Source organism: Corapipo altera, unplaced genomic scaffold, assembly GCF_003945725.1.
Source record: "Corapipo altera isolate COAL_440 unplaced genomic scaffold, ASM394572v1 1, whole genome shotgun sequence".
Lineage (NCBI taxonomy): Eukaryota > Metazoa > Chordata > Aves > Passeriformes > Pipridae > Corapipo > Corapipo altera.
Window position 1 is genome coordinate 42,199,941 of NW_020884873.1, and position 12,877 is coordinate 42,212,817.

At 38.0% G+C, this 12,877-nt stretch overlaps 1 long non-coding RNA gene across 2 annotated transcripts; it reads right to left on the bottom strand.

Annotated features, from left to right (window-relative positions):
* Nucleotides 1–6,395: 6,395 nt before the first annotated feature.
* On the bottom strand, nt 6,396–10,792 carry LOC113951970. Of its 2 annotated transcripts, none has more exons than XR_003529337.1 (3): nt 10,674–10,792; nt 8,005–8,420; nt 6,396–6,654 (listed from the first exon to the last, which is right to left on the bottom strand). It is a non-coding gene; the product is annotated as an uncharacterized LOC113951970 (long non-coding RNA). The 2 variants fall into 2 exon arrangements; XR_003529333.1 differs by having other exon boundaries at nt 8,005–8,425.
* Between the last annotated feature and the right edge of the window lie 2,085 nt (nt 10,793–12,877).

Consider the following 12,877-nt stretch of genomic DNA (forward strand, 5'->3'; position numbering starts at 1 on the left):
CTTCCCTCCCTACAGACATCTGTAATGTCAAATTTCAGTTCTTGTTGCTGACTCTGTTTCTGAGGTCTCACAATAAGTCATGTAGTGAAATTGGCTATTTTTCTAACACTGCTTCCTGGCTTCATGTTTTTATCACCACTATTAATAAAATGTTTGGAAATTGATTATCTGTCCATAGTTTCTGACTGTTTACCATTTCATCGAAGACATGACCAAAGAGGTGGCCATAAGGAAATAGGAAAGGAAGGTGCTTTGGTCAACTTTGTCATTTAGATTTGTAGATTTAAGGTATATATTCTTCAGGGTAAACTGCAGAAGGGGCTGTGGAGAAGCAATTTGCTCATCACTCTCCAAAACATCAGTTTCTGTTTCCTGCTTCTTCTGTCAATAATGTCCCTTGGAAAGGGGTTGAGTCAAAGGCAGCTGACAGGAAAAGCAGTTTTCACAGTAGCAAAGTATTTTTTTTCCCCTTTGACAAGAAAAGAGTGTATAATTTTTGACTCCTTTCATACTGGCATCTGTTCTGCATATTCATTGCGGTTTTTTGGCAAACGCATGATGATGCAGCATCAAAAAGAATTGCTCAATATTTTTTCAGTGCCTTAAGATGCATTGGTTAGTATTGCCTTGTCTTTAAAAATGTAATTCTACCAAAAGAAATAATGAAACAGGACTTGACGCTGGTTCTGTTTGAATACTGTATTTATCTGAATATCAAAATAGTTAAAACAGAGATGTTTCTAGAATCTAATCCTTCATTTTTTCCCTGAAGTTTGAGGAATCTCCACAATCTTGTCATTCCTTTAGGGTTTTTCTTGAAGGGTTTTTTATACTTTTAATTTTTTTTCCTCAGTACAATACCCATTACATTTTCTATGTTGCCATAAATATGAACTTCAATATTTCTCCTTTTGTAAGGTAACTTTTTAGATTAGGTTTCCATTTTATTTTGTTTTCCAACTGTCTTTTGTAACACACAGGAAATTTCAGTAGAGATACAAGTAGTTCTGTTCTGTTATGTGTTTGTTATGTCTGATTCGTTATTTCAAAGATGACTTTAAAATGAGTATCATGCAGTGTAGATTACTCTCTCTTTACTTTGTATGCGGTTCTCATCCAGAAAGCTAAAAACTACCAAAAAGAGAGGAAAATGGTGATTTCATTGGTAAGATTTTGTTTTTCATCCCAGCTCCAGCATCACTGACCTGTGCTATGTTCCCTATCTACAAGTGTTCTTTCTGATTCTTTTAAACAAATGGGAATTCCAAACAGAAGCAAATAATTTCCATATTTTCAGCAGACAAAACGAATATTTCAATTAAATTGTATGTTTATTTTGGAGTTTGAATGAGCTTTTATTGTAGTTTTTGTTGTTGTTTTTAATCTACTAGAAGATGAATTTACTTTAGAACTCTTACATTAATTCAAGTACTGAATCCCTTAACTCGTATTTAATTTGAAAATATCATATGCAGTTAATTAAATTTTGGGCTGAGTTCTTTGGAAATAAACTTCTTGTTATTGATGATGTCATTAGTGCCAGGAGATATTCGTTTCCTGTGAAGGACTGTAATAACCCACTGGGATTTTTTCCTTTTTTCAGTCCCTGCATGATAAATTAATAATTCAGATAATTTGTTTATAAACTGGGCTGTAGGGGGACATTGCTGAACACTACAAATAAGTTTTTGATGTAGTTATAAAATTATTTCCTATGCTATTTATCATTTCTTAAACCAGACACTGCTGATGAATATTCAACATCTGCATAAAGCACAGGGAAACCTTTTTAATCAGCACTAATACTGAAGCGTGAGTTTTCTAATCAGCATAACTGGTGTGTGGTGTGGGAACCTATAGGGTTGGTGAATTTTTCAGATTAGGGAGTGTTAATGGATGGAAGAAGGACAGGCACTGACAGCCAGAAAACTCTTGTTCATTTTTAGCACTTTTCTGGCTTTCAGGAATGAAATCAAGCCATAGGGAAAGAAATTGTCTTGAAAGGCACAGGCACAGGCACACACAATGAATCCCAAGCTCCCTTTGGATAGCAGGCTGTTTCAATAGGCTTTGACGCAAACAAACCATCTTTATCGTTTGTGGATCTGCAGTTTAACAAAATGGTATGTAGTGTAGGGCAGCTCTGTGGATTTAAATGCATGACCCAACAATGAAATCCAAGTTGTTCATAGTTCTCTTGAACTATACCTCATTCTCTCATGCACTTGTTTTTATGGACCATAAATATTCAATTAGATTTGATGCAATTTTCACACTGCATTTTCTCTGTCAAAAATAAATGTTGATTTTGTAAGGTTACAAGGTGGTTGATGCTTATGGTGAACTAGAAGACAGCATGAATATTTGGTATTGGAAGAGCTTGGTTTTGTTTCTTGTATTTTTTGGTGAAGTGCTCTGCCTGCCCTAAATGTGAAACCCAGGGATATAAAACTAGCACTAGATAAAGCCTTTCTATTTTGATTCCTTGACTCTTTTGGTGCAGACTTAAATATGAAATCTGGGTATTTCAATAGCAGAATATCCATGTGTTTGCACCATTCACCTTGTAGTCACAGGATCTAATATTTCACCACTTTTTTTTCTTTTTGTTTTTCATTTTATTAACAGTCATGCTTGAAAAATAATGGAAGAAGAATTTTTTAGCTGAGGGAATATCATAGCATACCAGGTTGGAAGGGACCTCAAAGATCATCTGGTCCAACCTTTCTCGGCAAAAGCACGATCTAGACAAGATGTCCCAATAGGCAGTCCATCTGAATCTAAGAGTCCTATGCTGGGGAAAGCACCACTTCCCTGGGGAGGATATTCCAATGGCTGATTGTTATTATTGTGAAAATTTTTTCTCCAATGTCCAGTTGGATCCTTCCCAGGAATAACTTGTACCTATTACCCTTTGCCTTTTCCACCTGACTTCCTGTAAAAAGGAAGTCTCCATCTTCTTTATAGCCACCCTTTAAATACTGGAACATGGGGCTAAAGTTTCCCCTAAGTCTTGTTTTCTCAAGATTGAACAGATCCAGCTCTCTCAGCCTTTCCTCATCTGTCAGGCTTCCCAATCCTTTGTTCATCTTTGTGGCCTTTCTCTGGGCCCTCTCCAGGCTGTCCACAGATTTTTTTGTTTACTGGGGACCAAAATTAAACACAGTATTCCAGATGTGTCCTGACCACTACTGAGTAGAGTGGGATAATGGTTTCTTTGTCTCTGCTGGTGATGCCCTTTTTGATGCAGCCCGGCATTCTCTTGACTACTTTGCCAAGGCAGCAGCACACTGCTCACTCATATTGAACTTGTCCACCTGTATCCCCAGGTCCCTTTCCAAAGAACTGCTCTCCACCAGGTAGATCCCAGCTGGTGCTGCACTCCTGGATTATGCTTTCCTAACTGTAAGACCTTACACTTGTCTTTGCTGAACTTCATAAGGTTTTCAGTGACTTGAGAATGAAAATATAATCAAATCTTAGAAGCAACCCTAAATATTTGTTGCCATCTTTATTAATGTAAATGCTGCTTACTGCAGCTGTTAAGCTTTTCATGGTCTATATTTTTTGTTTGGGTTTTTTTTGGTTGGTTGGTTGGTTTTTTGGGTTTTTTTCTGTCTAGGGAGTAAAAGCACAGGTCCTGACTTACTTTATACTCAGACAAACATCTCTCATCTTCTAGATATCTGCAAGAATAGATTCATAAGTGATAACAGTTCATCCCATATACTGAGAATAATATGATCAGGTCTATTCTTTTGTTAAATATTTCTCAGAATTTTGTTTTTACAATGCTGAGACATTATATTCTGAATTCCCAAGAAATGCCATATAAACTACCAAGCCTTTCCACACAATAAACTTCTTGTAATGATCTCATGTTTTCTAGGAGGTATTTGTCTACCTCATAAAATCATCACTGAACAACACAATTGGCAGCTTCTGTTCTGCAAAAGCAGATTATAATGGCAGGTCAAGGTTAACACATATTGCCAGAGCTTTGTGAGGAAGTTTGTAATTCTTCTTCTGACTTCCCATTTCTAAAAAATCACTTAATATGATTATTCCAGGATTCATATTTTCTGCTTATGAGTTACAAAATAAGCTAAATAAAGGCTATGTCTGCTTTGTGATAATATCATTATAAAATATTGTAATCACTGCATACATAGTATGGAAATAGTATATTTGTATACAATAGTATATATAACATGGTATAACAAAATAATCTATACTCTCCTGTCATAACTGTTGAATATTCTTTGAGCTGTTATTTTCCCAGTGTTTCCTCCATATGTCCACTTTAAGCACACTATGATAGCTCTGGCCTCTCTGTATCTTTTTTTAGTCCTGTTCTCAAATATTCTTTACATGTCATGAATTCTTCAGGGCAATATTTTTTTCCTTTCTTTTTCTTTTTTTTTTTTTTTTTTTTTTTTTTTTTTTTTTTTACAAATTATCTTTAACAGCTTCAGAGTCAGGTTTTGCTTTGCAATCAATGAGAAATAGCACACTGAATATTGAGTAACAATTGTTACTCAATAACCGTGACAAGAATAATCCATTTTACAAGTCCCAGCATTTGGCTTGTCTATCCTCTCAAAATTGCTGAAAGATAAGGGCACCAGCCAGTTAACAGAGGTGTGAATAATGACTACAACTAATGAGACATACCACAAAACCTGGACTTTTTCAAGTAGTTGGCTGCTATTATCCAATCAGAATACAGAGGACTTTTTGGTATGGAAATGTTTCATAAACTACCAATTAGTGATTTTTCTTTCCTTCTGACTGCCTGACACAATCCTTTCAAGGCCATTCCACATGTTCTTTTTCTCAATCTATAGGCAGTATACAGTGGATCTATTTTTTTTCCCCCAGAAATTAGCCGTGTTCATAATTTGGAAGTATTTCTAGAAAATTATTACTCCAACACTGATCTATATTGCATTTTGAATGGGGAATGATTTTTTGAGATAGCATTGTTGCAGTTTTTTATGATATAGTTGTTCTGCACTTCTTTCACAGCAAGAATCTAATAATATAATGTGTCTTCTGAAGAACACATTAAAATGACATTATGTGATCAGGATGCCAATTATAGTATGACTAAAGACTAGCTATCAAGCTACAGAAAGTCAGTAATTGTGCTGATATAAATATAATGTTTATATGTCCTGAGTAGAAAAAAATTAATCCCATTTTATTACTTACATACAATTATTGACAAAACACTTAGGCATACATTTTCAAAGTGTTGTATGAGTTTTTAGCTGCATGACTCCCATTTAAGTCAATCGGAGTCACATAGTTAAAACCGCATGCAATGTTTTGAAAAATTACCACAGAAAAACCTCTCTTATTGCTTAGCTGCACAAACAATTTTATTCTCTAGTAGTTCTTTCATGTGGCATGCTGGTAGTGCTGGCTGTCAGTAGTCTCATCAAAAAAACCCCACATCTACAGGCCTTCAAATATGGTGGTATATATATGCAGATTTCAAAAATAATAACATGATTTGTACTACTATTGTTTCTTTCATCTGTTACAGGCTGGTGCTTTAAAGCTATTATTTAATTATGCCTCACATCACTGCTCCAGGTGGGTGCACTGGTAGCTACCCCCTTTGGTGGCTAACACAAGAAGACAAGGTGAGACAGTGGAGGATTAAAGAATTGAACCAGCCCAGCACCAGGTCCTTGGTCCCTTGTTCCAACTATGAAATACTCCCAACCCACAGAGATTCATTGTTCAGTAGTATGTAATGCATATGAAATGCTAACATTAATTGGAAATGGCACCAGAGTGACCTCACTTCAGTCTATTGAGGTCTGATATTGCTTCTTTTCACTCATTAATTCATTAATTAGTTTAAAAGGGCTAATGGAAAACAAAAATATTCCATTTGCCAGGGTGTATCACTGCTGAATATTTATATAATTTTTTATTATTCATGTGGGATCATAAGTGCTTAACAGAAAAGTCACTGTGAGTTTTCCTTGTTGTTGAAATAAACACAATACAGAATTTTTAAAACACATCAGTTTAAAGGACTGATGGGATCTTCTTTATAATTTGTCTTTGGGAGGCTAAAGAAGCTCTAAGAAAACAATTTTATGAACAGCTTAGTATACTGACAGACATCACAACTCAAACACTTCCATTATGCATTGATGGCCTCAGCAACTTGCAGCAAGAGTAGAATGGCATCATATGAAATCTTTGTGTTTAATATAGTTCTGTCTTAGGCAAAAGAAGAGGTTTGTACATGTTCTTTGATTAAATGAAGAAGCACACAAATAAAGTACTGATCATTATTAGTATCTATATATAAAAATAGTAATTAATGTTTTTATGTACATGCTTGAGAAACTGAAAAATTTTAAACTTACCATCAGCTAGGGTGTTAAGTTCATCAGTCTGGAGTTTTGGGTATAGAGCTTTTTGTTGAGACATATTTATATATTATATACTTTCAATAAGTATTTTTTAGATTCATTTCAGTTCTTCAGAAACACAGACTTTCCTGGACAAAAGAGAGTTAGCTTTGTCTGGCAGATATCAGTTTATTCTTGTGAATTGAGATGCATTCAGGTTTTCATAAACTGTAACTGGCCTCTTTATAAACAGAAATATTAGCCACACCTAGGTTTCCTTAGAACAGAAAATATAAATTAGTGCAAAATAAAGGTCACAATGATTAAATATTTTCACGAAATAAAAACTAAAATTCAATAAGATTCCATTTACCATCCTATTTTATTTAACAGCAAGACATTTTTCGTGTTTAACTGCAATAGTATTACCATGCTCTAAGACAAAAAATTGTTTTTTCTAGTAAATTGTACTCTTGTGCCTTTGTTGCTTGTATTTCTATCCACATTGAGTGTATTACCCATTGTTAAATGATTGATAAAAATTGTTAAATAAGGCAAACACTATATTCAGTGTAGTGTAATGAAGCCTATCAAGCAGGAGAAATACTTCTCATCGTGATATTAAAATTAAATGTAGCATTTTAAAAATTCTTGACATAAATAAAGAGGTTATTTATCTGGACCAATGCTTTTTCTGTAAGCCCAGTGTTCTGTATAAGTCATTGCTAAAGCACATATTTTACTATATAGAATACCTTAATTTTCTTCTTCTCAAATGCATTTTGAACTTGCAATCATTAAACATAACATAGTCTGCAATTGTATGGCTTTCCTATGTAGGCCTGTAACAGCTACTGCAGTCTTATTTCGCATGCAGTTTTGCATATCCATAAGAATTTGGTTTTCCACATAAAATGTGATACATCCACTCATATTTAATTGACTACGGTCAACACAGTTTTATTTCTGACTACATTAAAATACTGAATTTAGCAGCTGTCTCTATGTGCACAGTTACCCACACACCCTTCCTTTCCCCTCCAATTCTAATCAAGAATATTTCCAAGCTAAAGGAAAATAACAAACTAGCAGGCATAAGACATGTAGTACTGTAGTACCTGTCATCAGTGTACAAAGCAATGATGGAGCCAGTATCACATCCAGTTGTCTTATGTTACTTTTCCTGATGACAAAATAGTCAAGGAGAGCTGAATCCCTTGAAATGAGTTTACATTAAGCCTCAAAAGCAGACTTTTGGGCCAGTGCCTAAATACTTGCCCATTGTAATTGCATAGCAAATATAAGATCTATCTCTGAATACCACTGACTGTTTTTTTAATTTTAAATCCACTGGTTTCATCTTCTTAATGATGTTGCTCTACTCTTTTGAAACTGACCTTTATATAAAATTCTCTGTCATACCTTATTTAGAATGTGACAGAGATTTTGTCTGTCACAAAATGCTGCCATGAGTTTCACAGAAAGTTTTATCTTAATGTAATCAGTAATGTTTCCTGTTTTGTTAAATGATTTTCTCTGTTTTCAATACATTTATTATTTTTAAATTTATTAAAACAATTCCTTCAAATATTGAAGTAGGAGCATGGATCAACAGTTATCAACTCACCTTAAGTGCTTGATTATGGAATAGAATTAATCTGTAAAAGTAAAGATCATGTATTATTATCAATGTCTTTGAAAATCTGAAATCCTCTTCTACTTTAGCTTTCATAACTGTTGTTCATGGTATATGTTCTCCTCCTCAAGGAAGTCCCTTAATTGTTTTTTGTTTGTTTGTTTTTAGTAATTCCTTTTAGTAGTTCCTTCTCCTTAGCTTGTGATAGATAAGACTTCAAAATCGAAATCTTGATAAATTCTCATTTCCCTCTTAGCTCCTTCTCTCATTTATCTGTGATGTTATTTCCTGAGAGAATTTCAGCTACATAGAAGGGCAGATGGTTCACAAACTCCATTTCTTGTGGTTCATTTCCATTCAGTCCTACAGAGGAGCCTATTTCACATCTCCTCTTTGTTTCTCTGATCCTGTTCTTATAAAAACACAGTCCAGTGAAAATGAGACAGTTTACTGGAAAAATGGCAACCAACTAAAATAAAAACTGTATTATAACTTTTGCTGTCAAAGACCAATCTATATTCTTAATTCCAAACCACCTAGGGACACCTAAGCAACATATCAGCAAGTAGGTATCATAACGTCCCAACAGGAGCTCGTCATGCTAAAACCAAGGGTTCTTTCCTCCTTTTTGTATATAAATTACTTGCCTAATCTTATCTAATGACCTCCAAATCTGTAATGTATTTAAGTTCACTGAAACTTTGTGAAGCATGCATCCTATAATTTAACTAAGGTTCAGTGAGATTAATTGGTTTAGGAAAGGCCACATAGGAAGATGATGGCAGAGAGAGTAACCGATCATAAATCCTTTAATTAACAACATATAATAACATATATATTCTCTGTTCATAATTGCATATACACAGCAGGCCTACAATGTAATTTTCTTTTTTGGTTCTGAGGAGGGTTTTTTCAGAGATTAAAACAGTCATTTAATACAAAAAACTCTAAGACAGCAGTGATGATGTTTAGCTGCTTTTGGGGTTATGCAGTAGAGGATTGATGTTTTTCCAGAACTGAAGATTTTGAGCTTAAATCTGTAGTGCTTTTTATGAATCTGTACCTCAGTGATTTAAGAATTTGAGTTTAATTTTCAGCGTAGAAAAAAATTTACGGAAGAGCCTAGGCCTTTTTATGCTTTCAAAAATAAAATTTTAATACAAAATTCACAAACAACATCATAATTTTCTTTGTTATGCTATTATCTTTAGGTAGACAACAGTTTTTTGGGAGCAGGGAATCCAGTTGTATGTAGTTATCTCCACTTGAAACCTAGGACTCATAGCCCTGAATCCTCTCCATGTTCTTAAGAAAAAGAATCTCCAGAATGCTGCAACCCAAGGATGGTCAGTTTTATTTTCAATAACAGTGGTTGTCTGGTGGTATATTTAAATGTAGACAAGTAATTTAGAGAAGTGGGATCATATAATGTTTATGCTTCAGTGGGATAAAATTAAAGTTCAATTTTTTCATGTTTGTCCTTCCATGTAGACTCATAGGATCATAGAATAGAAACACAGAATCATTAAAATTAGAAAAGACCTCCAAGATCATCAAGTCCAAGTTTTGACTGAACACCAACATATCAACTAAACTATAACAGTAAAAGTCACATCCATTCATTTCTTGACCACTTTCAGGAACAGTGACTCTTCCACCTCCCTGGGCAGCCCATTCCAACGGGCTTGACCAGCCTTTCAGTGAAAAAATTATTCCTGATATCCATCCTGAATCTCTCCTGTCTCTAGTTGCCTGGGAGAAGAGACAGATACGCACCTGGCTACAACCTCCTTTCAGGTAGCTGAAGAGGCCAATAAAGTCTTCCCTGAGCCTCCTTTTCTCCAGGCTAAATAATCCCAGCTCCGTCAGCCATTCCTCACAGGATTTACTCTCTAGACCCTTCACTGTCTTTGTTGCCCTTCTCTGAGGTTGCTGTAGCACCTCTATGTCTTTCTTGAACTCAGGGGCCCAGAACTGGACATAGGACTCAAGGTGTGACCTCACCAGTGCTGACCACAGGGAGATAATCACTGCCCAGGCCTGCTGGCCACACTACTTCTGACACAGGCCACAATGCCACTGACCTTCTTGGTCGCCTGGGCACACTGCTGGCTCATGTTCAGATTGCTGTCGACCAGCACCCCTGGGTCCTTTTCCACTGGGCCACTTTCCAGCCACTCTGCCCCAAAGCCTTTTGCGCTGCATGGGGATATTCTGACCCAAAGGCACAACTTGGCACTTTGCCTTATTGAACCTCATACAGCTAACCTCAGGCCATCAATCCAGTCTGTTGAGATTTCTCTGTAGACCCTTCCTGCCCTCCAGCAGATCTACACTCCTGCCCAACTTAATTTCATGTATAAACTGACTGAGAGTGCGCTTGATTTCCTCATCCAAATCATCAAAAATAAATTAAACAGAACTGGCTCCAACCCTCATCCCTGGGGAACTCCACTAGCTGCCAATTGGATGTAACTTGATTCACCACCACTATGGTGGTGGCCATCCAGCCATTTTTCAACTCAACGAACAGTGCACCTGTCCAAGCTGTGGGCTGCCAGCTTCTCCAGGAGAATGTTGTGGGAAACAGTATCAAAGATTTTACTGAAATCCAGGTAAATGACCTCCACAGCCTTTGCTTGGTCTACTAGGTGGGTCACCTTATCATAAAAGGAGATGAAGTGAGTCAAGCAGGACTTGCTTTTCCTAAAGCCATGCTGGCTGGACCTGATCCTCTGGTTGTCCTGTACATACCATGTGATGGCATTCAAGATGATCTGTTCCGTAACCTTCCCCAGCACCGAGACAGGTCTGTAATTCCCTGAATACTTCTTCCTACTGTTGGGTGTGACATTGGCTAACCTCCAGTTGTCTGAGACCTCCCTGGTTAACCAGAAGTGATGATAAATGATGAAGAATGACTTGCCAGGCTCTTATGTCAGCTCCCTCAGTACCCTCAGGTGAATCCCATCTGGTCCCAGACTTGTGAATGCCTAAGTGACACAATAGGTCACTACTTCCTCCTGGATTACAGTGGGTCTATTCTGCTCCCCACCCCTGTCTACCAGCTCAGGGGGCTGGTTGCCCTGAGGATAAATGGTCTTTCTGTTGAAGACTGTGGCAAAGAAGGCATGAGTACCTCAACCTTTTCTTCATCCTTGGTTACAATGTTCCCTCCTGCATCAAATAAAAGATGGAAATTTTTCATGGCCCATTTTTTTTTCTTGTTAATGTATTTATAAAAACCCTTTTTATTGTCTTTCACAGCGATGGCCAGCTTGACTTCTACCCAAGCTTTCGTCTTTTTAATTTTCTCTATCTACATAACCTAATGACACCCTTATACTCTTCCTAAATTGCCTGCCCCTTCATACAAAGGTCATAAACTCTTTTTTTTCTGCCAAGTTCCAGTGAAAGCTACCTATTCAGCCAAGCTGGTCTTCTTCCCCACCAGCTTGTCTTTTGACACATAGGGACGTCCTGCTTCTGCACCTTTAAGAATTCCTTCTTAGAGTATGTCCAGCATTCCTGGACTCCTTTGTTATTAAGGACTGTTTCTAAAAGGACTCTAAACTAGTGTCCTGAACAGGTGTAGTGGGTTTCTGTGGCTGGGTTTTGGTAGCAGGGGGACTACAGGGGTGGCTTCTGTCAGAAGCTTCTAGAAGCTTCCCCTGTCCCATGGAACCAATGCCAGCTGGCTCCAGGACAGACTTCCCACCGCTGGCCAAAGCCAAGACAATTCGGAGTGATAGTAAGGCTTCTGTGATAACATATTTAAGAGCAGAAGATTGTTGCACAGAAGGAATACCAGCCAGGGAAGAGCGGAGTGAGAACATGGGAATAACAACAGAGACATCAAGGTCAGTGCAGAAGGAGGGGGAGGAGGTGCTCCAGGTACCGGAGCTGTGGCCCATGATGAAGACCATGGAGGACCACTGGTGTGCAGAGACCCACCTGCAGCCCATGGAGGAGCCCATGCTGGAACAGGTGGATGCATGAAGGAAAGAGGCTGTGACCCCATGGGAGGTCCAGGATGGAGCAGGGTCCTGCCAGAGACCTGCATTCTGTGGAGAGGGAAGCCTCCAAGCTGGAGCAGGTTTTTCCCGGGTAGGACTTCTGGCCCCTGTAGGGGGCCCACGCTGGTACAGCTCATTCGTGAAGGACTGTACTCCATAGAGGAGTGACCCACGGGACAGCAGTTTGGGAAGAACTGCTGCCCAAGGGATGGACTCACACCGGAGAGGGCCATCAAGGACTGCCTCCAGTGGGAGGGACTCCACAGGAGCAGGGAAAGGACTCCTCTCTCTGACCAGTGGCAGAAACAACAACTGACCATAACCCCCATTCCCCTGTACTGCTGAGAGAGAGGGGGAAGAAAATGGAAGGAGGGGTGGGGGGAAGGTGTTTTAAGACTGTTTTATTTCTGACTCTTTGGCTCTTATCTTGTTAGTAATAAATTTAAGTACTATCCCTACTTTGAGTCTGTTTTGCCTGTGAAGATAATCAGTAAGTGACCTCTCTCAGCTCTTATCTCTACTCATGAATCCTTAGCTGCTTTTTTTCTCTCTCCTCTGTCCAGTTGCAGAGGGAGAGTGAGAGAGCAGCTTTAGTGGGTACCTGCCATCTGGCCAGGGTCAACCCACTACAACAGGCCAAAGTCGTTCCTCTAGAAGTTAGAGTTTTTGTTGACCCCCTTCCTTATTTCACCAAGAATTGAAAACTCTATCATTTCATGGTCACTGTACCCAAGATGGCCTCCGGATACCATATCTCCCAGCAGCTCTTCTCTGTTTGTAAATGGAAGGTCTAGCACCGCCCCCTGGTAGGCTCACTCACGATCTGCTACAGGAAGCTATCCTCCACA